This window comes from Aptenodytes patagonicus, chromosome 11, assembly GCF_965638725.1.
Source record: "Aptenodytes patagonicus chromosome 11, bAptPat1.pri.cur, whole genome shotgun sequence".
Classification (NCBI taxonomy): Eukaryota; Metazoa; Chordata; class Aves; order Sphenisciformes; family Spheniscidae; genus Aptenodytes; species Aptenodytes patagonicus.
Window position 1 is genome coordinate 11,857,484 of NC_134959.1, and position 26,314 is coordinate 11,883,797.

Genomic DNA, 26,314 nt, shown 5'->3' on the forward strand with positions numbered 1-26,314 from the left:
CCAAATACCACAGGGCAGTTGGAGCTGGAAGGGACTTCTGGGGATCGTCTAGTCCAGCACGCTCCTGTGAAAACAGCTGCCAGTCCACGCTGCTGCAGAAGAGGATGGCAGGCAGAGGCTGCGCTGCTGCAGTGTGCCGTGGATGCAGCAGGTAAGCGTGGCAGGACTGTGGGCAGGGGCTGGCCTCACATGTGGCATTCCCACTCATCTTCCTGCACATATGCACCCCGCACCAAGACTATTTATCCTGGCTTGGCCAAGGGCTTGAGCAGCTCCAGTGCTGGGCAGGGTGCTGTCAGTGTGTATATATTCACTGGCATTTGTCTACATGACCGCGGGGTGGCTTTTTGAAAGTTTCCCACCGTGCCTGTTCCTTTTATATGCAGCACTGCTGTGATGCTGCCAGCGTCTGCCCGTCCTGCCACACAAGTGTGGCTGTGCAGTCCTTCCTTCTCCACCCCTCACCCTTGCCAGTCCCAGACATGGGGTTTGGGACACGGAGGGGTGAGACATGGGGGTGGGCAGTGACTGAGAGGCCAAGCGAGTAATCACATGTTGGGGAGGAAGGGAGTAGTTGTCTGCTAGCACTGTGTACAGAGTTGAGAGATTGCTCATGACCATAGCAAAGTCCTGCAGCAGGTTGGGGGTGGCGGAGGAATGTCAAGATTTCTCAGTGATTTTTTTTTTTTCCACTGCAATGGGCGAATTGCCCCAGAGGAGCTTGCCTCATCCACCTGCTTCAGGGGGTTGGAGGATAGGAACAGTTTTTGGAGTGCTCCACGCAAATTTCCACACTGAAGGAGGGCAGTGGAAGATGCTTTGCTGTTAGGAGAAAGCAGGTGCTTCCCAGTGCTTTGCGCTTACTGGTTTGAATTTACTGGTTGAATTGGGTTTGACCCAATTCAGTGGTGAAAAAAATGGCAAATGTCTAACTGAGTAAAGGGTGGAGGAATGGGCCCACTGCTCTCGGTATAATTGATGAAGTAAAAAATAATGTTTTATACATCGATATCTCTGTTTCTGGGTGTCTCCTTCTCCTGTAATGAAATGCGTGTTTATGCAAGTGAAATTGCATATAAACGCGCACCTTGCATGGAAATATCGGTGTTTCAGTGTGATTTGCTGTATCGTGTCTGAGGTAACTGCATTTTAAAGCCAAGACAACACTTAGTAATAATAAGCATATCACAAGAAATTTCAGAAGAATCAGAAAGTCTGTTCAGATAATTCCTTCCAGCCCATATTATTTTATTAATAATTTTAATTTTTTTTATGGTACTACTTAGTATCTCAAACTTAGGCTATGGATCCAAAGAGAGAAAGTCAGCCCTTATCCCGAAGAGTTTACAGCTTTGGTGGAAAATCAGCATGTGCTCATAGTTTATGGAGCACCTGTATATCCAGAGTAACCCAGTTCTGTGTAGGTAGCCTGAAACAAAAATCAACTAGTTGGAATACAGATTTTTTTACGTCATTTCCATTATCAGGTTTCTCCTCAAGCCGTCCTGGCGGGGTGAAGGCAGTGTGTTTACACTACCTTGCCTGCCAAGTGCTTTGCTAGAGAATTCCACAAACTCCCTCTCTATGCAGGAGCTGGCTGATGTCTTAAGGACTATGTGAGTATACCTCTTTAATTGGAAGGGAATCCTCACAAAAGGGAATCCGATTCATTTACTCTAAATATTTAAGTGCGATTTTCTTAGTTTAATACCATCCTGTTTTACTGCAGTATTGCATCTTGCCTCTGAAATTAATAGTTAACCACGGAGAAAGACAGGTCTGGCAGAATGGAAATCAGGCATTATATTATCCCATGAGTCACATACATGCAGAGAACCAAACAAGTGTCAGCCAATGGCTTTGAGCCCAAAATATGTCAAAGAGGAGATGTGTATCTTCATTTATATTAAGCAGATAGAAAGCTTGTTGCCGTTCCCATTAAACAGGTTGGAGTTCTGCCACTGACTTCAGTGGGAAAAGGATTTGGCCCATGCGGTGGAAGCTGGCTCTCGTTACCTGCATTGACTGTATTTTCTGTGCAGCAGGACAACTTACATTTTAACAATAGTTCCTAGTGAACAACGAGATTCAAGACCTCCCCTAGTTTTAGGCATTACTCCTTCCTTTATTAGTTTGATGACTTGACTTTGAAATGTGAGGATGCTCGGTAGTAGGCAGCAATGGATGCTTTTCTGCGTGCAGCTTCACTGAGAGTCAGTAGCAAGTGACTGTAGAGAGGGATTAGCACAGTACCTTTTCTGAGCAGGGTTTTGTGATTTCTAATTATTTACATTTAAAATAAAGAACCACATTTAGGAATTAACCCCACTTTAGGCATTCAAACCACTTTCTCTGGCAAAATCCCATTGGAGTCAGGGAAAGTCTTGGCAGAATAAATGCCTCAAAATGTTTCAGAACTTGAATACCGAGGAACTTTTGTATCTCAGTTTTCTCACTCTGGGTATTCCCTCCACAGCTTCGAATGCATCTGGCTGTAGACCTGCCTCAAGGACCAAATAAATCTTGGGCTGCTGATATGTATTGGATCCACCATGTGATTTGTACTGAAGTCCCTCAGCAAGAGGAGATGATGTGAACAAATACCAGTAAGTACACCCAAACAAGCAACTGTGAGATCAGGACTGAATGCCAAACCTGCTGTTGGTCACTAAGTGTCACATATTCTAGCTTTTATATACAAGCTTATAGTCATCTCTGTCATATATACATTTTACTTCCATTATGTTGTCATTTATACATTAGGGTTTAATTTGCTTTGGTGGAACCAAGTTCAGTTTGGCGGACTGGGTATGTATATTCACTAACTTTTTAAAAGTTATTTTCACATTTTTATTGACATGCAAGTTCAGTTAAAACCCTGATGACAGAGTCAGGCTGAAATGAGTGTCTGTTGTTGATTCATAATTGTGCAAATTAGCATTTAGACTTCTCATAAAATAATATAAAATTTGGAAGGCTATGTGCCAGTGCTGCTTGCTTCATTGCAGTCAGCAACCCTCCTGTGTTTACTGGAACTCATGTTAAATATCAAAAGAATGGGATTGCCAGAGTCTTCATACCAAAAATTTCTTGACCTATCTTATTATTGGTTACAGAATTGGCTTATTCCAATTATTTCTGGAGGCGAGGGGGGTTGCTATTGACCGCAGTAAAACTAGGATTTGATTCCCTAGACTGCAGTTTTAAGAAGAGCACTGTATTATTTGGCTTGCTAAGTGAGGAATGTATATAATAACTCTATTGGCAACTTTTATTTGAAAAAGTCAATATATGATTACCACATGAAAGCATCAAGTTCTGATTTTAAGTGAACATGTAGGTAATGTAAATAAATAAAGCTCTAGGTATACTGCTTTATGTTTGCATTGTGAGCAATAACATATGCAAATATCAAGAATTCTGAGTTGATAAAACCAATTTAAAGGCGGCCTTTGCTAAGACAAATTCCAAGTGGGTATTTCACAAGACCCATACCAATATATAGGTCATTTTATAATATGTGAAGAATGTCATTCACATTTTTAATTTAGCTCATGTAATTTATTTTGTAATTTGTTTACCAAATAGTGTAGGACATCTGATTTTTTAGTTATCAGTAACATAACTGTAACTTTTATTAGCTAATTTGTATATGGATGATTTCCTTAGAATTTTAAACAGTGACAGATGCTTCTTGACATGGTTGGTGTTCGTCATGACTTTTGTTCAGTAGCTGGATATATTCCTCAGTGTTATGTCAGTGACCTGGATTATCCCTGCAAGAGCTCATGAGGAACCAGCTGAAAGAGAGAGTTTTCATGTATTCATTTAATGGAGTGAAATTTGCTCTTCCCCTTTCAGTAGCCGGTAGGAGAAGATCTCAAGTAATGAAAACATTGTAGGGCTCAGCTGAACAGTATATATTTTGGTGTTTGTATTTCGTGTTTATAACTGAGCAATGGTTTTTAAAGGCTTACGTACTTCTGTGCAAGATGCCTGCTCCATGCCCGGTATGGATTACAGGTGTCTTTTCATTGGTTTCGCTGGGCATTACTGGTTGGCTCGGAGGGAACTTCCTGGAAGGACACTGAGTTGTGTCTATCTTTCCTTTCTTGAGTACGCTGCTAATAGAGAGAAAGTTTAGGTATTGATGTGGCTGCTCTTCCCTTTGCAAATTATGCAGTTGATGGTGACAGAAGCTCAGCTGGTGTCCGAGCTCTGTTTGATCATGCTGCAACAGGCATTGTGCGCTGGACTAACTGAGGAAACAGGGCTGAGCAAACGAGCACAGCAAGACTCTAACATGAGTCTAGCAATGCTGTCTCCAGTGCTGCCATGCGTGTAAAACATATGTGAATGAGAGAGCAGGTTTCCCTTCGTCAGCATGGTGCTACAGCACAGGTCATTGCAGGCCAGCTATGGGCAGCCACCAGTGAGCAGAAGCATAAACAAGGCTGCTGGAGACAAAGAGGGCGTATTTGGAAGAAAATCTGATACTGAGGGAAAGTTAGAGAAGAGAGAAGAAAAACGGCTGCAGTTAGGATGTAGAAGTGAGGATATTTAGAGTTTGATTCTGCCAGTGGCAAGATTTGCATTGAGTTTAACTAACTGGATTGGGAGCAAATGTTCAAGGAGAGGAATCCAGGAAAAGGAGAGAAAGGGCCTGAGAGAGAACAAGCTGTCCAACAGCTGCTCTTGGAGGGCCTAGTGCTTGAAATGGTATCCAGCCAAAGCTTGGGCATGTGTGTGTGCTTGGTGATGGCAGGCAGGGTGTAGGCGTGCTGAGGCTACTTTATTTTTTTAGCTTTCATGCTATATAACATAATCTGTTTATTTAGAAAAGCATATTTTTGCCCCAGTTAGAGTCATTTCCCGTGAAAAGCAAAGTGCTCTTGCTGGAGGACTGCTGGGTTTTGTGAAATATGAGAACAACGAGAAAAGTTTCAGAAAATTTTTAAACATAGGGGAATCCTTCCCTGCAGTTCTTCCATCACAAGTGACCCATCCATAATTCCAGTGTGATGGGAAAGCAGGGTAAGGGAACAGTTCAAGTTTGGGGTATGTATACATCCTGGGCCCCCTTTTATGATGAACAATATGCAATATTTCCTCCCACTGGAGGAGGAAACACACGGATGCAGGTTAAACTGGCTAGCAGCTATCATATTAGCATGTAACACAAAACTGGGAAATAAGCTTTTATGGAAGATTTGTCAGTTAGAGTGTGCTTGTCATCATAGGGCTTAAAATGTAAAAGTTACCTTCTGATATTGCCATTTTACAGTGGCAAACTTGCCCCATAAGCAACTGTGAATCCCAGTGGTAGCATTTGCATGGCTGTGTGTGTACGGTGCAGCTAATTAGTATATATTGTTGCTGCAGTTCATATGAAAACTATTCTTATATGCTGAAAATCTGGCACATTGTTGCACATACAAATTAAACTGTTGTTTACATGTATGTAGACTTTCCTGATTTGGACACACAAATACAAGTTTTCAGGAAAATCTTGCATTCTGATTAAAATGCAGGTCAAAGGATCAAAAGATTTTCAAGCCAAATTATGTTTTCTGGGGATCAAAATGTATAGGCTGTACTAGAGTTTGTTTTAAAATGAGCTTTATAGATTTCATATGTGACTGCATTAGTAGAGTCTATAATCTGTTGGCAGTTATGACTTCTGGACCTTTGCAATTTCAGTAATTTTATGTGCTAATAGATGGCTCATAGGCAGCTCCCTCTTCCCAGCCAAAACAATAATGCTCACTGAAGAAACAGGACACTTGAAAAGAAAAAAAAATGAAGGAAAAGAAAAGGAAAAAAGAGAACGATAAATGAGGAGATCTTTTTTCAATTTTTTGTCTCACTCCTTTAGCTTAGTGTACTTGAGCTAGGTTTTCAAACTTTCACTGTGTTCATGCTTTTTAATAAAGAAAGCATTAATTCTCAGGAGGTCAGGAAAACATTGTTTGCCTTGAGAATTGTGATCAAACTGTAAGTTGGCAATATTGCTGAGTATCGTCTCACATACCAGAGTAGAGCTGATGTATATGAATTGGCCAGTACAAATCTACCTGCATTGCTGTATGTACCCAAGAGCTTTGAGTCTCCAGATCAGTGAGCATTCATTCAGTTCATGTGCGTGGATGACAAGATACACCTGTGTGAGGAAACTCAGCCCGATACTTCCAAGGCAGTTCTTGTTTAGAGGTGTACTGGAGTCACTGGCAGTCAGAGGATGGGTCTGTGTGCCAGACACCATCCAGAGGCGTAGAAGAGGGTAACAAGCCCAGACTACCTTAACTGCAAAAGAGTGACTCAGCTGTTTCTGCAAAGTTTTGAGTTTCAGCAGAATATTTTTTCCGCTATGCTGACAGCTTTTCCACCCACGTATTGCATATGCGGCTTTGTGCCACAGAGGTATTTTAGGATTATAAAGCCTAGTGTAAATTTTTAAAGTTACGTGTGAAAAAAGGTGCCTTCTGGATCTTAAAATGTATAGATTGTGTGTAGGGTGTAGGGAGTAGGGGACGTCTTTGAAAAATCCAGGGCTTGGGGGAGGTATATCCCCATCGATCATTTACCTGTTTTTGTTTATTCCACCAGAACCTAGTCAATGATGTGTTCAGACAACCTGTATCTACAGAAGTCGAATTACTCTGAAATCCCCCCAAAGTTTTGGCATTGTTTTTATCATGGGGCAGAGTTAGTTGTTCACATACCTGGTATATACTATTCTTTTCTTGATCCTGTCACTGTAAGGCATTCCCAAACAATCCTGCAGGGAAAATAAAGAGAGATATGCAGGGAATTAAACCTAATAAAGTAAAAAGGTTTCTTAATCTGTCAAGTGTATTGCAATATTCAGTGAGTTACTATACTCAGCTAAAGATGAAGTTGGACGGAGTGTGCTTGTAATATTATTCCAGCACATTGAGCCATTACATGTGAATACATCCAGTCTGCTTTGAGCAAGTCATTTGTCAGTTCTTTATGCAAGACTGTAACCCTTGCTGTCACTCTGTGACTGCTGCATGAATCAGGCATGGGAGGACGGATTGAGGAGGACAGTTAGGCGCTGGGGTTGTGCTTGGTCATTTATGTCTTTAAGCAACCCGGTTGTGGAATCCAAAGGTTTGCTCTATTGTCACAATTTTTTTTTACGCCACAAATGCTGATACAGCAGCAAAAGCCTCTATCAAGGGCCTCACCACATCGTGGGACTGAAGAAAAAGAGCAGAAATCCAGGGAAGTAATGTTAGTGACCAGTAACCACCACTCTATGGCAGATCACTCTTGTAAAGCAGGCAGGGCTATGGCTTCTTTTGACTCCGTGTCAGCTGAAGGACCAGTAAATCATTTGTGAGGTCTGCAGCACTCCTCAGCTTTCTTTGGTGTTTGGATTTTGGGGTTTGGGATTTTGTTTTGTTTTGGTCATTTATGAAGTTATTTCCAAAGAAAAGATATAATACAAAATGACAGCATATATTAAGCATAAAAGCATCACTGTCCTCTGGGAGCTGTCGGAGAAGAAAACGCAGAGCCACTGAAATGCAACCCCATCAACTGTCAGAAGTGCCCATCAGCAGGTCAGCAAATCTCTGTGGTCATTGCTGGGCAGATCTAAGACAACCAAAGGGACAAGTGACTTTTGTCCCTGGCTAGCAGGAAGACGCCAGCCAGGGAAACAAGCTCACCCTTTGTTTCACCCTCGGGCTGCAAACAGACCAGGAAATAAGTCCTCCCAACACCTTGCACTGGATGCTGATCATATTTTTCCTGTGTCACAGTAGGGCAACTTGGTTCCTCCATTGTTTCATACAGTAGTGTTAAAAGAAAGGGGAACAGTCCTGCTCCATAGCTGGAGCCCAGGCTTGGCACAGTTTATCACTCTAGGCTGAGTTTGGAGATTTGTGAGGCTGAAATTCAAAGTGAAACTCAGTGGATGTGAGTGCCATGGGAAGCAGAGCAAGCAGGAGGTTTGCATGGATCCCCTTAGGGTTGGAGCTGCTGAGTTTCATATGGTGCTAAAAAAAAAAATCCGTCTGTGTCTTGAGGCAACTGTGGGCACCTTCAGCCAGCACCTGATTCACTAGCGAACAGTTACCTACAAGGCATTTCAGCTGGCAGACACTTGTCCTAGGCGCCGTAGGCCATAAGGGCTGTTTTCAGTTTGATCTATTTTTAATGTGGCGCCTTATTCCAAACTGCTGAGTTCTCACATTCCCAAGCTGTCATGGTAATAGGATTGTGCAGTCTTATTGGCTAAAGTTTTCCACCCCAAGTGCCAAAAGTTAGGCTCCTAAATCCATATTCAGATTCCTTAATGTGACTCCCTCAGGAGTCAGTAGGAACTGGACGTGGTCTGCACCTTGGAAAACAAGCCAGGCCATTAGGTGCATCAACAAATCCTGGCTGCAGGCACCCAGATTTTCAGATGTGGGCCACCATGTGAATGGATTCATGACTACAAACATGTATCTTCAAAGATCAGAAAGGTTTAAGTGCAGGGTTCTTTGTTCAGCCCCACTGTACCTGTTGTGAGATGAAACTTTATAGTGTGGTGACCGTGTGAACTATTATGCAACGCACAGGGCGGCTTTGAAAGGGCAGGTTTAAAAGCAGCCGTTCTCCTTCCTAGTGTGGCTGCCTTGTTATCTAGAATGGCTACCAATGTCAATATGAAGGGAGGCAAGTTTAATGCAAGTGGGAATTTTGTTGGGGATTTGTAAATGGAGTGCGTTCAAAATCATAGCAAGTGGCAGAGAGCAACAGCATGCCTATCCCTTTCATTGACTTCCTGTCTGCGCTACTTCTCTACCCATGATGTAGCACTGCATATTTTTACTCTACTACCTTCTTCCGCTATTTCTATTTGTAGCACCCTGCTAGACTTGTATCCAAGCCAATCCAAAATTCTTCTGAAACTCCCTGTGCTAGCAGCAACATGAAAGCAGAACTCTGCAGTGGCTGCAGCAGTTATGGTAAGGTTTAACTAAAGTTAAGAGTGGTATCAGTCACTTCAGCCTTTTGAGTTACACTGAAGATGGAATTGCCATCTGCCAAGAGAAACAGCTTGCAAAAATTGTGTTATGTTGCCTTTTTTCATGACAGGCCTAAAAATACTGAGTGGAATTACCAGCCAACACTTGAAACTGATGCACTTTTATTGCTTTGTTTTATACAGAACATTTGTTTTCTTGTTGTTATTATTGCAAGATAACACATAAGGCCATGAAAGTACAATGCACTTTCACCCAGATGAGACAGAACTTACCTAGTACACTTTGAAGTGTTTTACTGCAATGTGAAAGTGTCAAGTCATTTTTTCTCATATTTTCTACAAAGGGGGGGAAAGCAATTTTCAAAGTGTCCTGTCCCACCAGAAGACAAAAACATAGAAGAGCCAAAACAAATTCCCGTAGAACATATCCTAGCCAAAGGACCTATAAAGCTTCAGTGAACCACAGCCTTCCATCCAAAGAGCGCAGATGAAATGAAAGACCCTTGTGCTAATAGTGCCCCCCAGGCACCCCAGTCCCCTGAGCCATAAGAGAAGTGCTAACTGACTGCGGGTTGGGGTGCGTGAGGCTCAGTACAGGGCACAGGTATCCGAAGAGGAGGTGCCGCCGTCTATAGCCTCAAGAGCCAGACCCTGGAGCCAAAAGCAGTGCTGTTGTGCCAAGGCTTCCTAGCCCATGGATGGGGAGGAGTCAGCAGGCCAGGCTGCTGGGATGGGTTGAGGAGATTGTAGCCCGAATGAGTGTGTGTTCCCAGAGACTGGAGCAGAACTGCAGTACAATGGCATAGCCCTTCCTTCCCCCTCATTCTCCCTATTCAAATCAGGGCTACATCCAGACCTGACCTAGACATTTGAGACCTCTCTCCCAGAGAGCATGTTTGATGTCTAGAGGGCAGATATTGAAAATACAGATGTTTCTGAAATCTTCTTCCATTCTCACATCCCTGCCATGCCATCAGGGCACAGAAACCTCACTCAGGACTTCATGCTTGAGTCCTATAAGGACTCTGAAAGTCTTCTCCCTGAGCACAGTGCCAGCAATACCTTGGAAGTAAGAGAGTAGTGCTTCTTCCTTCTGGCTGGTGTCTGTCTTCTAAGTCAGTGTCTTTTATTTTAGAGCATTCACTGAGGAAGTGGGAGACCTGGGTTCAATGCGTTCCTCAATCTGAGAGTGCTTGTCTCTCACTTCCCATGAGACTGTCTAACTGCCGGCCAATCAGCTATTCCGGGTGAAGCTCTTCAGAGTGAAACCATGCCTTCCACTAACGGGATGTTTGCTCTCCCCATCCCACTGTTGGTGGGTAGCTTCTGTTTTAGAGTGAAGTGATCAGGGCTTCATGGTGTGAGGAGCCTCAGGCTGCATTTCGTGTTCTCAGAGCTGGTTTGGAAGACCCCATGCCTTAGGGCATTCAGAGAAGGGGTGCCTTGTCTCTGGTGCCCATGGAGGGTAGCATAAAGTGCATCTCCTTCAAGATGCTGTAGTGGGTAGGTGTGGAAGCAGAAAACTTGAATGTGAATCAAGGAGAGACCACAGAGTGCAGGTGGCTGAGAGATAGTGACCTCTGTGATGCTGGACTTCAGTGCCTGAGTTCAGTTAAAGTCTAGTTTTATGAACTTAAGTCCTTTATTGGCAGTAACTCCTTAAAACCCAACTCTGCATTTTGCTCCTTCATGTGGACAGATCCTGGTGAATCAGCCAGGATCTTTACTGTCGCTTTGGTAAACATTTCCAAGGTTTATTAAACGTGCTCTGTGACGTTCTTTTGTGGAGACAGTAATTTGACAGTCATCACGTGAGAAACTAAGAGTTTGCCATCTGGCCTGGCAAGACTTTTTTCTCCTTACTATTAATTAAACTGGGGTTATTGCAAAATTTTATTATGATGGTTATGATTTGTCCTGTGATAACGCTGGGGCTAATACTGAGGCATGCAAAGCACCTTCCATGCTGGTGACGTTAGTGGGAGGTGCAGCTGAGCAGCACCTCTTTGGACTCAGGTGTCAGCTCTAATAACAAAGTTTCAGGGCCAATTCCTGCTAGCCCTATTCAGGCACCTTACCCAGGAGCAGGTTCTTCTGTTTCTGAGGGGATGGTTTCACAAGTAGGAAGATGTAGCTGGGGGGGAGAAAGGGGGCAGCTGCTTGGCCACAATAGTGTCATATAACGTGCCCTGGCAGGAGATCTTACTGACCACAGCTTTGCCCTGCTTGGTGAGACTGTGACCATTCATGGGAAAGTAGATCGGTGACAACAGATTGTTAGTGAGAAAAGAAAGGAGGGAAAGGCAGTAGAGCTAAAGCTGAAATCATCTGCAAAAAACAGGTGCTGATGATAGCTGGGGTGAGGAAGAAGGAAATGAAGCTTGTCTGGTGATGGGACAGGAGGTGGCTGTAGCCTGTCTGGGATGGATGCGTGCAGTATTTGGCAGCTTATCCTCTGTTTCCAATCCACGCTCAGACCCAGCTCAGGGCCCGTGAATATCAGAGGCTCTCGCTCATTCTTCAGTGATCTCCAAACTGTGACTTTGCAAATATGCTGAGACTGGTAGGTTTGAAGAAGATGGCTGGGTATGAAGTTGGTGAGAAGTCATCCCCCAGCACTAACTCTTGACATCTTTCCCTTCTCTGTCAGAGACTTGAATGCTTCACTGCTGAGAGTTAACTCAGCAACTTCACAAGAAATTCAATAATATTTCTTTTTACCCGAATCCCTCGAAGTCTGAGGGACTGGAGACAGCATCAGTTTGAGATGAACAGCCAAGAAAAGTAAATCATCCTTGGATCAGGGTGAACTCTCATTTGAAGAGGCCACAGATGGCAAAGACGTTCATGAATCAGCAGTTTCACAGACCTCTGCCCATTCAGAGAGTAATGTGTGTCAACAGACATGAAAACAGCACAGAGCCACAGAGCTTTACAGATCCTTCCTGTTCCCTTTGCACTGCTGAGGGGGACCTCCACGGAGGAGCCACAGAGAAGGAGAGGGCTGAGGTGCTGGGCACTGAGCTAGTCCCAGGGATGGTCATCCTACACCCTCTGCTTCAGTTGTGCAAGAGCCAGAGAACAGGGTGATGGCGAGACACTGTTCCCTGTGCCCCTGTTCACCCGACAGCACACCCAGGTGTGCTCTTCAGTAAAGGAGACAGCTACCAACAAGCCTGGTATCTGAGATAAATGTAAGGAAGGAAGGGTTAGGCAAGGACATGAGCTGTTGCACCATTGCACCGCTGCAGGTGCAGAACAGCTCCTGTAAATTTGGGTTGCGTGGAGCGGGTCTGCCCCACCAGGCAGCTGCTCTTGGCAGCTGATGGATGCGTGGAGGTGAGGAAGAGGGATGCAGCAAGCCATGGTGACGCAATCCTGCTCTTTGATACCTGCATTGGATCCATGTGCCCATGAGTCTGGGACCTCAGCAACCCATCAGGGTACTGATTTTCTTATTGTAGTCTCCCACCGTGGTCCTGTCCCCTGCTTGTAGGATTGTCTGTCCTTCCCTGCTGTGCAAGGGAAACAGGACAGGCAGCGGAAGCTGCCATTATCTCTAGAGCATAGAGCTCACAGCTGGGTGAGACAGAGCTGGGAGAAAGGGGGGGCCTGTGCAAATCTGGAGTGGCTGTGCCTGTGGCAAGGGGAAGTTACACACAGCTGTCCCCAGCCTGTGGTCAGGAAGTTCTCCTGTGCAAAGGTGTCCTCTCAGGCTCTCATCAGACTCAAGCAGCCTTCCCTTCATCCTGCCGTTGTTTGTTTTTCTATCACAGTCACAAAAGCTCTTCCGAAAGCACTATATAATTCCATGGCTCCGTGAACAACTGCAGGCCAAGGGTGTGTGCTTGGACGGAACGTGCCTCACCCTGCAGAAACCCCCAAAGCTCCTGCCAAGTTGGTGTGGGGGGATTCTTCCTGCCCCTCTTTGATGTTTGCCAAATGTTATGCCCGGAGAGTGCAACACCAGAGGGCCATGCAGAAGACCCCAGCTTTCTTTGCTTGTGTTGTATATTCTAAGATCTGCTGGCTAGGAGGGCCCCCAAAGAGATGTAGCATTACTTCCATTCCTGCCCGAATGTAAGCCCGGGGGCTGCTTCTACTGTAGGATAACATGCCAGTGGTGAGAGCTGGCCAGGCCAGAGACTGTGCCTGAATTGTTTGCGAGACTTTTATAGACTGTCTATCTGGGATGAAACACAGAGCCCGGACCTTCAAAGCACTGTGTAGGATGGCAGCTATGGGACTTCCATTAAAGTTACTAGGCATCACATGACTGAAAACTTCTGTGACACCAGTGTGTTTTTGCAGAGGAATAGCTGGTGCTGGGGCTGCTGAGACAAAGGGAAGTGGAGGAAAATGAACTCCGCCATGCCCCCAAAAGCAACACCTCACAAAATTTCAGCCGTGGGGCTTGCATCTTTTTTGTAAGGAGCAATTATAGTGGGTATCACAGGAGATGTAAAGGAACATGTGGGACATTGGGATTTATTGTCACCAAAGGAGATACTTCAAATTCATTGCAAAGTTGGAGAACATCTAACCTAACTCTGTAAAGAACTTGAGAGAGTTAAGTGGATGAATATGACTCTGAAGTTAGAGCATCTGGTTGCCATCCACCTTTCCAAAGAAGAGAAAAGGTTCTCAGAGAATGTCTTCAAAAGGCGTAGAGAATAAGGAGTGAGCACAGTCAGAGTGAAAAGTTGCCCACCAGGCAAAGACCAGTGAGTGTATCAGACAGGGAAATCGAGTCAGTCTGGTGACAGTGCTTTCTGTAACTCTTAGAAGACACTGGTGGATGAAGACTCAGTGAAGACAGACTCCCTTTTTCTTACTGTTTTGGCATCTTTCAGGCTTTAACATGAACTAACTACTATTATTCTAATTTTACAGATGGGGACAGACAGGTTACGTGACATGCTCAAGATCACATGAGCAGTCTGTGTCAGAGTGAGAAACCGCACCTGGATCTCTCAGTTGTGAGGCTGTTGCTCTTGGCACTGTGTCCTCCTGACTGCAAACACCACATCCAGATTGACTTTGCCTGTGTTCTTTCTATGCCTACAAATGGTAGCTTTTTTGAACAAATGAAAGAAATGAAAAAGTCACTCCTCCAATGTATATGTCCAATCCTCTGTACGCTGTGGCATAATGTACCTTAGAGGAGTCTGTAATTAATACAAGTAATTACTCCTTGCTGCAAAGACTCTTAGACATCACTGGTTAAGAATCTAGATGAAACTTTCACCTTGTTTACTGAGTGCCTGATGTTGTGCTATTCAGAATGGATTTGGGTGATATCTGCGGGATAAATTAACTTACAACCAAGATGAATACTGCAAAATCCTTGGTGCCATTATCATGCTTTGGCTACCACTGGAGCTTTAATATCAGTAGAGAGAAGTGAGGGAAATAATTAGGTAGGAAAAGTAGTCATCAGCTATTGCAGAGGGGTTCCTTGTGATTGTCAGAGTTTGCCTCCTCCACTCAAACAGGTTTAATATAAAGGCTGACAAAGGAGTCGGTATCCATAGTTTGTTGGGACAAGAACATTTGCAGTTCTAGGCATGTTCTCGGTCTTCAACTTCATTGAAGATAAGCAGGAGTGGGATTTTCCAGAGTGCCCAAGAGACCATTGGTCGTGGCACAAGACACCTGGGGCACATCTGATAGTCCCATTCTAAGCAGCACAGCTATTGAAAGCCCAGCAGCTTTCAGTGAAGGAACCTATCCTTTTGACTCCAGTTCCCAAACCTACTACTGACTTCTGCTGCTCCAGATATGTGCTGTGGGCTGCTGCTTTTAACCTGGCAGTGTTGCCAGAGGCACTGGGCACCTGGCATTTCGTGACACCAAAGGAACAGCCATTAATTGAAACTCATCAAGCAAACAGCCACTTCTGCTTGCTGTGGCTCTGTTTTCAGCTCTTCAGCTCTGAAGCGAGGCTGACAATTTTTGCTGGTTTCTCAGACCTCCTATTGAGTTTTGTTAATTAATATTTGTGAAGTACTTAGATGTTTTCAGGTTTATGGTGATCCAGAGTAGTATTATTACTGCTGGTATTATTAAGACTAATAATACTGCTAATAACCTTAGTGAGCCTGGCAAAATTCAATTTGACTAAAATCCTTGCCACAGATGAAAAAAACTAACTGCAGTGATGTGAGGGGGTACGTGACTCAGTTACCAGTAACTGCTGTTTACAAGGGACAGGAAGAGTATATTTGCTCAAATGAAAAAAGGTCAAGGCAGAGGCCCATTTGCTGTTTGTTAATAAGTAATCTAAAGTACAACACAGCTTTACTGTAACAAATCAGCCTGGCTTAGCTTTTCTTCCATCACCATTATTTCCAATCCAGTTCTGGACTAAAATGCCAATTCAAAAATAATCCACATTCTCATAGATTATTTTCAACATCTCCAAATCTACGGAGAAGATTTGTAACCAGGGAACAATAGCAACACAACAACAACAAAACCTTTCCATATTTTTGCCAGTGTTTTTCTCAGGACACTGTAGGCAACCAAGGTTGAAATATCAGATAGGGCACTATTCATCTCCTGGGAAATTCTGCTATAGGCTCAGACCTGTGCATCTTCCCTATGGAAGAGTGCCAGTCAAGAGCTGTGGTGTAGCTGGCCTGCTTACAGCCACCCCACTAAGTTACTGATGTAACTTACAAAACCACCTACGTCATCTCTGAACCTGGCTCACAGTCAACAGTTAAAATTCAAACATGGGTGCTAGAGAACATCCTTCTTCCAAGTGACTGAGCATATGTGCACTTCATGCATTGCGACCCCTGCCCTGTCATTGTCCTTTGCAAAACAAAAAATGGTCATTTTCCAAGCAACACTTGTCTTCTTTAGCCACTGAGCAGTATTCTGGAAAAGGGCTGGAGTCTGTCCTTTGTGGTTCATCTACTGGCTGCAGGTAAGATTCATTAGAAAAGGTTTTGCCATTAATGAGCCACTTAAAGTGCTTATCAAAAAACCAATACTTATGCCAGCTGCCAGCTAACCACAGCTTCTCATTTGTAACCCTTGGTGTTCATGTCCTTCAACTGCACTGGCCTGAGACACTTTAGATGTCACACATCTAGTCCTCAAAACAGGGAATGTGATGTACACAGTATTAGAGCAGACATAGCCAAAGCACAGACGGCATGGCACTGTTGGCATGCATCCGCAAGGCTGGTTTGTGATGATGTTTTGTCTTACACATAGTTATTTCTTGAAAGAAGGTAGCAGGGGCGGGCACACACACACACACACACACGCACGAGGTCACCTTTGGAAACAGAAACCATGCAGATTGCAAACTATAATTCCTAGCTTCCTGAAATGCAATTTTGAGAGGCAATGATCCTTTAACAAATCAACAACCCCTGCTCCCCAACTGCCTGTTAACCCAGGGAGGAGGGAAAGAAGATGGTGAGGAAAGATTTACCCTGCAGAACAGGTCACGTGTGGCTATTAGCTCAGAGCATCTTTCCAGTGCCAGAGCCTTAATAAAGAGTCTTCTTGAGCTCTGTAGTCTTAGAGGGCACCAGGGCCTGTCTCCATCCAAGGCAGGGCCACACGAGCAGGGGAGGGGAGGAATGCCTTTCTACAGAGCTGTGCCTCTGGCACCAAGCAGAAGACAGTGAGGCTGAGCAGCAGATGCTGACGTGAGGAAACAGTAGAGCATACAGTGAAGAACACATGTGGGAGCTGTTGTAGGGTCTTTGTAGTGGGATGGAAAGAGGATTCATGCAACTGAGTGCTCGCACACATCAGAAGGCAGCACCAGTGGCTTCTAGCTGCCAGGAAGGGGGTATTTTGGATGCCCCAGAGCCCTCATGTTTGCCTTACTGTTCTGTGGTGCTAACACAAGAGCAGAGAAGGAGGGGTGGGGAGGAGGGGAGTGGAGGACACATGGTGTCCTGGGGAAGCAGGCATGGCTGGTGCTGCCCTGTGTGTCTGTACCTGCATGATGGGCTGCAGCTGGGTGGTTGGCAAGCAGTACAGTTCACAGAGATCCTTGAACTGATTTGGTGTGTGCAGGATGTTCATCCCAGAACACCTGGTGTGGTGTACAGTGGAATTGATGCTCACTTCTATGAAATCTGGCTGAGCTGGGGATCTGGGCAAATATCTTGTAGCTTAAGCAAGGTTAAGGGGCTGTCTTAAAGTCCTAGATCCCATGCCTCCACGCTGCTCTGAAGGAGCACGTGGCCATGCCATACATCACATGCCGTGGCAGGGAGAACAGTAAGTGTTACTATCTGGCAGCCTTTGCAGAATGGTGATGCCACATGAAAATGCACGTGTTCGTTACTCATGAGATACACGTTTACTGCCCATCCCCGCCTTTCTACAGTAATATACACCCAGGGTGGTGGAGCTTTCTGCTCCTGTCTCTGGATGTCGTGCTATTTCCTCTTGCTGCACTTTGTTCTGGGTAACACCTGTTGTTTCTCAGTTGCCTAGTGAGTTGCAGGAGTCTTTAACACCACTGATAATACACTGCACTCTTCCTCTAAAGACCAGTGAGGATTTACTTCTTCCCCTTACAGCAATGAGAAAAGTGGAGTACCAGGTTGTCAGGTGACTCTCCCGAAGCAGTGGGATTAGCTAGAAAATGTTAAGCATTCCCTGAACCCAATCCTGAGCATTAGTCATCACCACCATGTCACCCCTCAGTGGCATCATGACAGTGAAATTCTGGACTGTACAGTCTTTTGCACGCAAATGAGAGGCATTTAATGAAAAGCAAGCCCAGTGCTGCAAACACCACTGTAGAGACATACACTCTGTTCTAACTGGTAGCCAGGATGCCTGGGAAAATATGCAGGTGGTTTCAGAAAATCATAAGTAGCCTATTATCACAGAGGAGGGGGGAAAAAACCCCTCAGGAGATTTCCCCTGTGACCATCTGTTAATTTTCCCCTGAAGCCATTATTGATTTGCAGGGGGTGGCATAGTAATGCCCTGCAAACAGTGCTGTGAATCAGAGCTCTGCACTGCTGTTGCTGGACCAAGCAAGCTTCACTGATGAGAAATAGCATGGTGATATGCTTCCTCAGCTTGTACCTTGGAACTTCATGCACCTGGCGATCATCAGCCTTGGAGAAAGTTCTGTTTTCCCATAAACACTGTGCTTTGTTGCACCTCAGCCTGTGGCAGAGGTAAGCCCCTCTTGTTAACCCACTGGCCGCTTTCTGTAGAGTTTGTATAGCCCATAGCCCTTCTAATAAAGAGAGGTCTTGCTCATAAACAGCCATATTTGCATACATTTAGAGATACTCAGATGTCTAGCTATGCTTCAGGAGTAGCCCAAGATCACCACACAAAGGCTATGCTATTTTAGGGGTCAAGTGCTAAGACTGCTCCTTGTCTGCTGTCCCCTTTGGCCCTTACAATTTGACCAATGCATACACCTGTGCGACACAATAAAAATACCGATCAACCTTCATGGCAACGAGTATCAGCCTTTTGTATGTGCCCTACAGTATCCATAGCCCTCTGTAGCTAATGGTGGTCTTGGGGTTGGACGCATCAGTGACTGTGTTTCTGCTTCCACTTTGTGCTGAGCTGTGGAGGAGAGGAGTCTCTTAGAGCAGCAGCTGCAATGCCTTACAGCTCGGTTGGTAGCTGCCCCTGCTTTTAGCTGGAGAGTCCCTAATGTTGCCCGTGATGGCGAACGCAATGGAAATCCAAAGATGAGCTGTGGCATTAGTGGTAAAAACCTGGTGGAGCTCGTTTTGGCTGAAGTATACAATTCAGAAGCATTTTCCCAGCTTTGTCTTTCTTTTTTCATTCTTCTGAGGTATCAGAAGGAGGTATTGCCCCCAAATTGTGGCATGGGGCAATGTGAGCAGCTTTGCTTTTTGTCCTGGCACCTCAGACAGAAGGAAGCCTGAGAGTGTTTATTAGAAATGACTTGGCCTGTGGCTCTCTCCTGGTGCTTTCTGTGTGTGTACTGAGCGTGCTGAGTGGTTTCCAAAGGAACTTCCTGAGCACTGCAGCAAATGGGGAAATTCACTGTGGAACAGTTGCTGCAGTAAGTGAAACTTAGAAACAACTTTTGCTTTGCATTTGTGAGCAAAATATGGCATTTTCCAAAGCATTTTTTGTGTATTTGGTCCAGGGCAGAATTATCAGTTTCTACCATTGCAAATATAATTTGTGTAGTAAAAATGGAAAACAGCCAGACCAAGTTGCAAACTGTAAACTGAATTTGGTCCCGATGGAAGCTTGTCCATTTGGATGTTTCCTCAGAGAGATGTCATTGTTTCTGCATTTTTATGGTAAAATAATTCTTCTACCCATGAAAAAAATGTTTCTAATATCTATGAGCAATGCAAACAGATACAGAAAGCATTTTGCTATTTAATGATTAGCTAAATACAACTTTTCCCCTTTTTTAGAAGAAACAAAGCTGTTTCCCTCCTCCCCAAATGGTCCTGGATGAGACAAATGCACCAATGCATGTTAGGGAGAGAGCCTTAGCAGGGAGGGAGTTGGTGTGCTGCTAGGGTAGGGGAAGACTTTGTTTCTCTGTAGTGATAGCAGCAGTACAGATTTTCCCAATGGCTTTCGCCCTTAGCACATGCTAATTCATGAAATTCCTCATGTTATGCACCAAGACCTGAGCGCCCAGGCTGAGTAACTATGTGGTGTAGCCATTTGCAGATGCAATTACAGATTTTTTAGGTTATACCCAGGAGTACTTTGATGTCTCAGTATTAAACTCTATGTTTCTCGATTTCTAGTGCCCAGCTTCTGACTTTAGAGCCAGCAGTCCCTGCAGTGTGCCCGAGGCAAGCCTGGCACTTCCATACGAGGGCCAAAACATTCAGCGTGGCGGCCAGAGAGACTAATAGGGAAATTTTAAGTCTTAAATGCTAATGCTGCAGTGACCCAGCCCAGCAGCTCCTCTGGAAGGTAAGTACAGACAGCCTTTCTGTCACAGCAGAGATGTCTAATCTGAAACATGGATTACCAGCAGCCAGGAAGTGACAAGCAGAGTCACTGTTCTCCTCAGGCTGTTTGTTCCCATCTGCCACCTCTAGCAGAGCACCCAAACCACAAGGCAGGGAGCTAGACACTCCTAGCCCGCTCTCTGCTGAGGATCTGCTGCTCTACAGCAAAATGCTGTTGAATCAGTGGGCTGGAAAGCAAGTACACGTGGGGGAGCATGGCTGTCTTACCTACTGGTTCGAGCATTCACATGGGAGTTTGAGATTCTGGACTCTGCTCCCAGGACTGTTTATGCATTTTACATGAAACAGTCACCAGGTAACATATAATCCCTGATCAAAGCCCTCAGGGGATTTAGGCAAAGCAACGCCCAATTTCTGGATCCTGATCAGACTTAGGTGTGAATTGAGCTGAGCTGCTTGGCCCTGTCAGGACTGGGGCAGTTCTGGGCATGCACAAAGGTGGAACTCTAGATAGGTGATGAGCTTGAAAGTATTAAAAAAAGTTGGAGATTGAAGGGGCCAGATAGTGGGAAGGACCTAGGAGCTGCAGTGGGATGTATATGCCAGCATTTCAATCTAAAGTGCAGATTTAGGGTAAAACATCAGGTGCTCCAGTAACAAAGCCCTCTTACAGGGAAACAATTGTTCTCACAGATTCCTGAAGTGGAAACTTATTTACATGACCATTTTATGTGCTTTTTAAAAAAAGAAGTCCCATCCTAGCCACTGCATTTGCTTGGATTTGTTTCCACGAGGCTGCATGTGCTGAGCTGCACAATAGTGGCTGCTGTATGAATAGCTTGTTATTCTTACCAAGCGTGACAACTGCTGTAGCGAAATCAAGAGCAACCTGCTCTAATGTAAACTGATTTCAGATTGCCCCCGGCAGTCCCAGCTACCTCATCTAACCTCTTTTTTTTTGCCAGTCTTTTTTTCTTTTTTCCCTTTTCCTCCCCCCTCCATCCCTGCTGAAGACGCACCCTATGCTTTCTTACAAGCTGTTTTATCATGCTGGCTGTTGCACTAGTGTCTATGACCTGCAGAGGAGCTTCTCTGGTATTATCCTTGGTGCATTCCAAAGCCACTTGGACCCTCCAGCAAATGCAGACTCCAGCTACCTGTCCACTCCAGGGATGAGCTCTGTAGTGGCTGACAATTGTACCCAAGAATACCTAGCTACAAAGCACCACAGATGTGTGTCTGGCTCTTCACGGGGCTGTTGCATCCTTGATACCCCACCTGCATGTTTGAGAATGCTGCAGGGCTGGATAAATGCGGACAAAGAGAGGCTTATTCAGAGCGACACTGCTGTCATGCTGAATACATGCCAGATACCAAGTGGGAAGCAGTTGTGTTGGTAAGGGAGTGGGGGCATCGGGGAGTGGATTTGGGGCAGGGAGTGCTGTGGGAGAAGCAGTCCAATTTGCCGATCATAGCTGCCAGATCAGTGTGTATGATGGGTGTGATATAAATTACTATCTATAAATAAATACCACAACAGCATTTTAATGAGGTGTTTTCTAGTAGCACTTGTCCAGGCTGGTAGTGTTATGTTAAGGCTGGAGAAGTATCTCCAAGCAAGCTTCTTGGCTAAACCTTTATAAACACGGTCTCACCCAAGATCTAACTATGATTTGTTTGGATAAGAGGTTTTGCTTGTTTGTTTCTGAACATACTTTCAAATACGTTTGGGTTTTTACTTCCCCCCCCTCCCCCCCCACCTTCTTGGCCCAGGTTTTGTGTTGGTGTCACAGAACTTAGCTGATGCAGAGATAGGAGATGAATCTGGTGCCCTTTCTGAGCATTCGTTGTTGTTCTGACAACAGGAAGCTTGCAGAAGGGCTAGGTGGTCTGGGGCTTTGGGGGTGGGGGGCATTTGGGGCTGTGACTCACAGGCGTGACCTGTGTCTCTCCAGAGACTGGCAGGTAAAAATATCCTGGCCCGTCTCAGGGAGTGCTGTGTCCTTTGCTTCTCCTGCTGTGCTGACACACCTGGCATTGCAGCCAGTGCTGTTTGGAGGCATGGTCTTACGGACCTATGCCCCACATTTGCAGTGTGGTTCTGCTGAGACTCAGCAACTAACTTCGGTATTTTCTTTTTCATAGCAGCTAGCTATTTTTCTGAACTTTTGGCAGCCCGGACTGCTGGACAAATGGCTGCACATAAATAGTGCACAGCACAGCGTGTTGGATGGGACTCAGCCACATGCACTGTAGCAACCCGTGTGTGCTGCAGGGTTGCCCTGCGCACATACACACTGTTTATCATCTGTCCTGGTCTATAGAGTCCCCCCCATGGCATTGTGTCAGATCCTGGAAGGTTGTCCCCTGCATACCCAAGTACACAGCCTGCTTCATACCTCTATGCCAGAGTAGATCCGGGACTAGAGATGGGCCGTGGTTTTCTATCTGAACCAAACAGATCATGGTGGGAGGCAAACACAGAGGCAGGGATTGGGTTTAGAGGCCGGATCTCAGGCGTTGCTTTCACAATGTTTCAGGCCAAAACAATGGTTTCGTCAGAAAGCCTCTCAACATGTTAAGTTGCCACCACAAGAATGTGTGAGAGCTGCATATATCCAAAACAAAGCCGAGAAATAGTCTTTCTCATGTTAGCTCTCAACTGAGGAGTTTTTTGCAAATTTGTCTCCTGTGTGTTAATGGCAGGACCTCTTTTCTGCTCAATTTGAAGATCTGAGAGAGAAAGTTCAGTTTTTTGATCCTTAAACATAAAATCTCTGAAGTGAAGTCTCTTGATTGTCTGGACTTGTGACGCATACTCAGAATTCATTCATATTATAAATAAATAATTGGCAGGTGATGCTATAGAGATAACAGCTTCCATTCTTTTTGAGGAATCATTAACTCCAGCCAAGTCTCCCTGATCAACAGCTATAAAAAAACCCCAACAAAACAACCCACAAAATAATATCGGTTGGAAGAGACATCTGGAGGGCTGCACTCCAACCTCCTCAAAGCAGGGCTAGCTTCAACATTAGCTTAGGTTGCTCAGGGCTTTGTCCATTAAAATTCTGAAATGAATCATAGAATGGTTTGGGTTGGAAGGGACCTCTAAAGGTCATCTAGTCCAGCCCCCCTGCAATGAGCAGGGACATCTTCAACTAGATCAGGTTGCTCAGAGCCCCTGACCTTGAATGTTTCCAGGGATGGGGCATCCACCACCTCTCTGGGCAACCTGTGCCAGTGCTTCACCACCCTCAGTGTAAAAAATTTCTTCTTTATATCTAGTCTAAATCTACCCTCTTTTAGTTTAGAACCATTATCCCTTGTCCTATCGCAACAGGCCCTACTAGAAAGTCTGTCCCCGTCTTTCTTATAAGCCCTCTTTAAGTATTGGAAGGTCACAATAAGGTCTCCCCGAAGCCTTCTCTTCTCTAGGCTGAACAACCCCAACGCTCTCAGCCTGTCTTCATAGCAGAGGTGTTCCATCCCCCTGATCATTTTCGTGGCCCTCCTCTGGACCTGCTCCAACAGGTCCGTGTCCTTCTTATGTTGGGATCCCCAGAGCTGGACGCAGTCCTCCAGGTGGGGTCTTACCAGAGCAGAGTAGAGGGGCAGAATCACCTCCCTCGCCCTGCTGGCCACATTTCTTTTGATGCAGCCCAGGATACAGTTGGCCTTCTGGGCTGCGAGCATAAATCTCCAAGGATGGGGATTTCACAAACCTCTCTTGGCATCTGCTCCAGTTCAACTGCTCTTATTTTGAAAAATTTCTTCTGTTATGTCCAATGGAATTTCTCCTGCTGCAACTTGCGGTCATTGCTCTTGTGCTGTGCACCTCTGCGGAGAGCCTGGCTCTGTTCTCGCTCATGCAGCCCAGGGTGTGATTAGCCGTCATCACTGCAAAGGCACACTGCTGACTCCTCTTCAGCTTTTTGTCCACCAGGACCCCAGGTCCGTTTTTTAGCAAAGCTGCTTTCTAGCCGCTCGGTTCCCAGCTTGTGCTGTCACACAGGTTTATTCTGTATCAGATGCAGGCTTTACATGTGTCCTTGCTGAACTTCAGAAGATTTCTTTCAGGCTTGTGTTCCAGGTTGCTGAAGACCTCCTGAATGGCTGCCTTGTCCTCCAGCATAATGACCTACAGCTTGAATTCAGTGTCATGCACAAACTCACTGAGGAACCATTCTGCTCTGTCATCCAGGTTGCTGGTGAAGACTGGCCCTAGTGTTGTCACTTGAGGAATGCCATCTGTTAACGCCAAGTAAATATTTAGTTGTTGACCATTATTATCCTTTGAGCTTCATGGCCCAGCCATGAGCTTTTTTCAGCCAGGTTGTGGTCCACAGGCAATACCACCCCAGTTTGGCCCAGATGGGAGACAATGTCAAAGGCCACACTAAAACTAAAGTAAGTGACATCCACTGCTTCCCCCGCCTCATCCATCCAGCCCATTATTCCAGCACAGATGACAACCACGTTGGCTGGGTACAGTTTGTCTGCAGTAGATCCATGCTGGCTGTTCCTAGCCACCTTCTTGTATCTGGACATGGCTTCCGTGTGGACTTGCTCCATAATATTCCCAGGAAAAATGTACTGATATCTTACATAAGACATCTTCAACTTTGCTAATGCTTTGGCTAATCCCTTTGAGAGTAGCCTGTTGATTACATGTGTTGAGTTTGTGAGACCTTCAGCATGAGCCTGCAGTGTTGGTTGAGGGAATTTTTGGTAGGGAGTGGCTGAGCAGGTCAAACTCGGAAGCAACCTAACCAGGACACACCTATTTCTCCTCCGTTGGGAATCCCTTCCTTCCCAGCCTCGCCACCAAGGACGATCTTCCTGCCATTGTTGTCATAGCCTTTGTGTTACCTTAGGGCGGGAGCCCTAAGGGGAGGAAATGGGAAAAGAGGAGGAATGAGGCTACCAGGCCAATGGACAGTAGAGCATGGTAGTGTCAGATCCTGGCACCTGACAAGGATTCAATTAGTTTGAGTGAAAGGAAAAAATAAGAAAGAAGAAAGGGTAAGGTCATCTGCACGGAGTGCTAGGGACAGGCATGGTCGTTTCTAGAGCATGAGTAGTTCCGCCAACAGGAAGGGCCAGGCACTTGCCAAAATACACATTTGCACAATGGCCCATAGTAGTTTGAATTCACAGAAGATGGTTGAGTCTCCCTAGGTATACCTTTGGTTCACTGGGGTCTGAAGTACAATAGCGAGGCAAGTACTACTATAGAAAGTAAGAAAGAAAATGGTTGGAAAGGCACCAGGTCTGACTGTGGGGCCAGAGGAGGACAAATGCCGCTTTGCCAAGCTGGCATGCCCTTGGTTGGCTTGAGGCTCACTCCTGCCGCAGGGGCCTGGCTGCAGCCACAGCGCCTGCTCCCAGCCAGGGAGGCGTCTGTGACATCCCCAGAATCGCTCCGTTTCTGTGGAAAACAAAACTGGAAATGCTGGTCAGTACAGCGATGGGCCGGCCTCGCGGAGGCCCTTGTGGGATTCACTGGGACCTTCACAGCTGGAAAGGCTTGGCAGAGCAGACACATCCCCTGTGACTGGAACTGGACCATGTAACTGCAATTGAGGAAAGAGGCAGGCACAGTGGTAGGAGGTAACGACTCTGTAGGAACACCTGGGCATGCAGCATCGGGCATGTCTTGCTAATTAGAAGAAACATACATAATCCTGGCATCTTTCACTGTACCCATACTAATGTGATTGTATTTCTGCGATGGACTTACATTTGTAATCTCCTTACTAGCACCTTAGAAGACTTTTAACAGTGATGCACAGAAAAGCAAATAGGACGTTCATGTAGTGACAATGCTGCTGTGGAGCCCTGTGTGTCCCTAATGAAGGAGACACAGTCTTAGAGTTTAGATTCCTCTGCATGGCAGGCTGAGGCTTCCAGGGTCCCAAGGCAAGTGTGAGTACCTGCATGCTGCAGTCCCTCGTGCATTAATGAAACCTGACTTGCTGGGTCACCCTCCTGCTTCATCTGCAGTGACACAATATCATTTAAAGTTGTTTGCTTATTACAGAGATACTATCACAAGGTGTGGTGTCCTGATTGGAGTCGAGCAAGAAAGTAACACTTATTCACCCACCCACCCACCTTTGGCAGATGGTCTGAGGGTCTCTCTTTGGCTTCATGACGGAAAGTGGTTGATTCACCTCCGCCCAGTGGTAATTATGTGTTGCTACCTACTGGAAGTTCCCATGTTGGCATCGGAGTGGTAAGGCTAGAACTCACTGCTGAGATTAATTGCAAAGTAAAAGCATGATTTCTTGATGTCTGTTTTATATTCAGCCTAGTAAAAGTTACTTAATACATGGTATCATTTACTTGTGATTTTTTTTTTAATGATCATTAAAATGCT

General features: G+C 45.4%; 1 long non-coding RNA gene across 2 annotated transcripts; it reads left to right on the plus strand.

The window, feature by feature from the left end:
• Window positions 1–26,265, plus strand: LOC143165603 (uncharacterized). Of its 2 annotated transcripts, none has more exons than XR_012996278.1 (3): window positions 1–151; window positions 2,477–2,606; window positions 25,976–26,265. It is a non-coding gene; the product is annotated as an uncharacterized LOC143165603 (long non-coding RNA). The 2 variants fall into 2 exon arrangements; XR_012996279.1 differs by lacking the exon at window positions 1–151 and adding an exon at window positions 1,540–1,616.
• The last annotated feature ends 49 nt before the right edge of the window (window positions 26,266–26,314 follow it).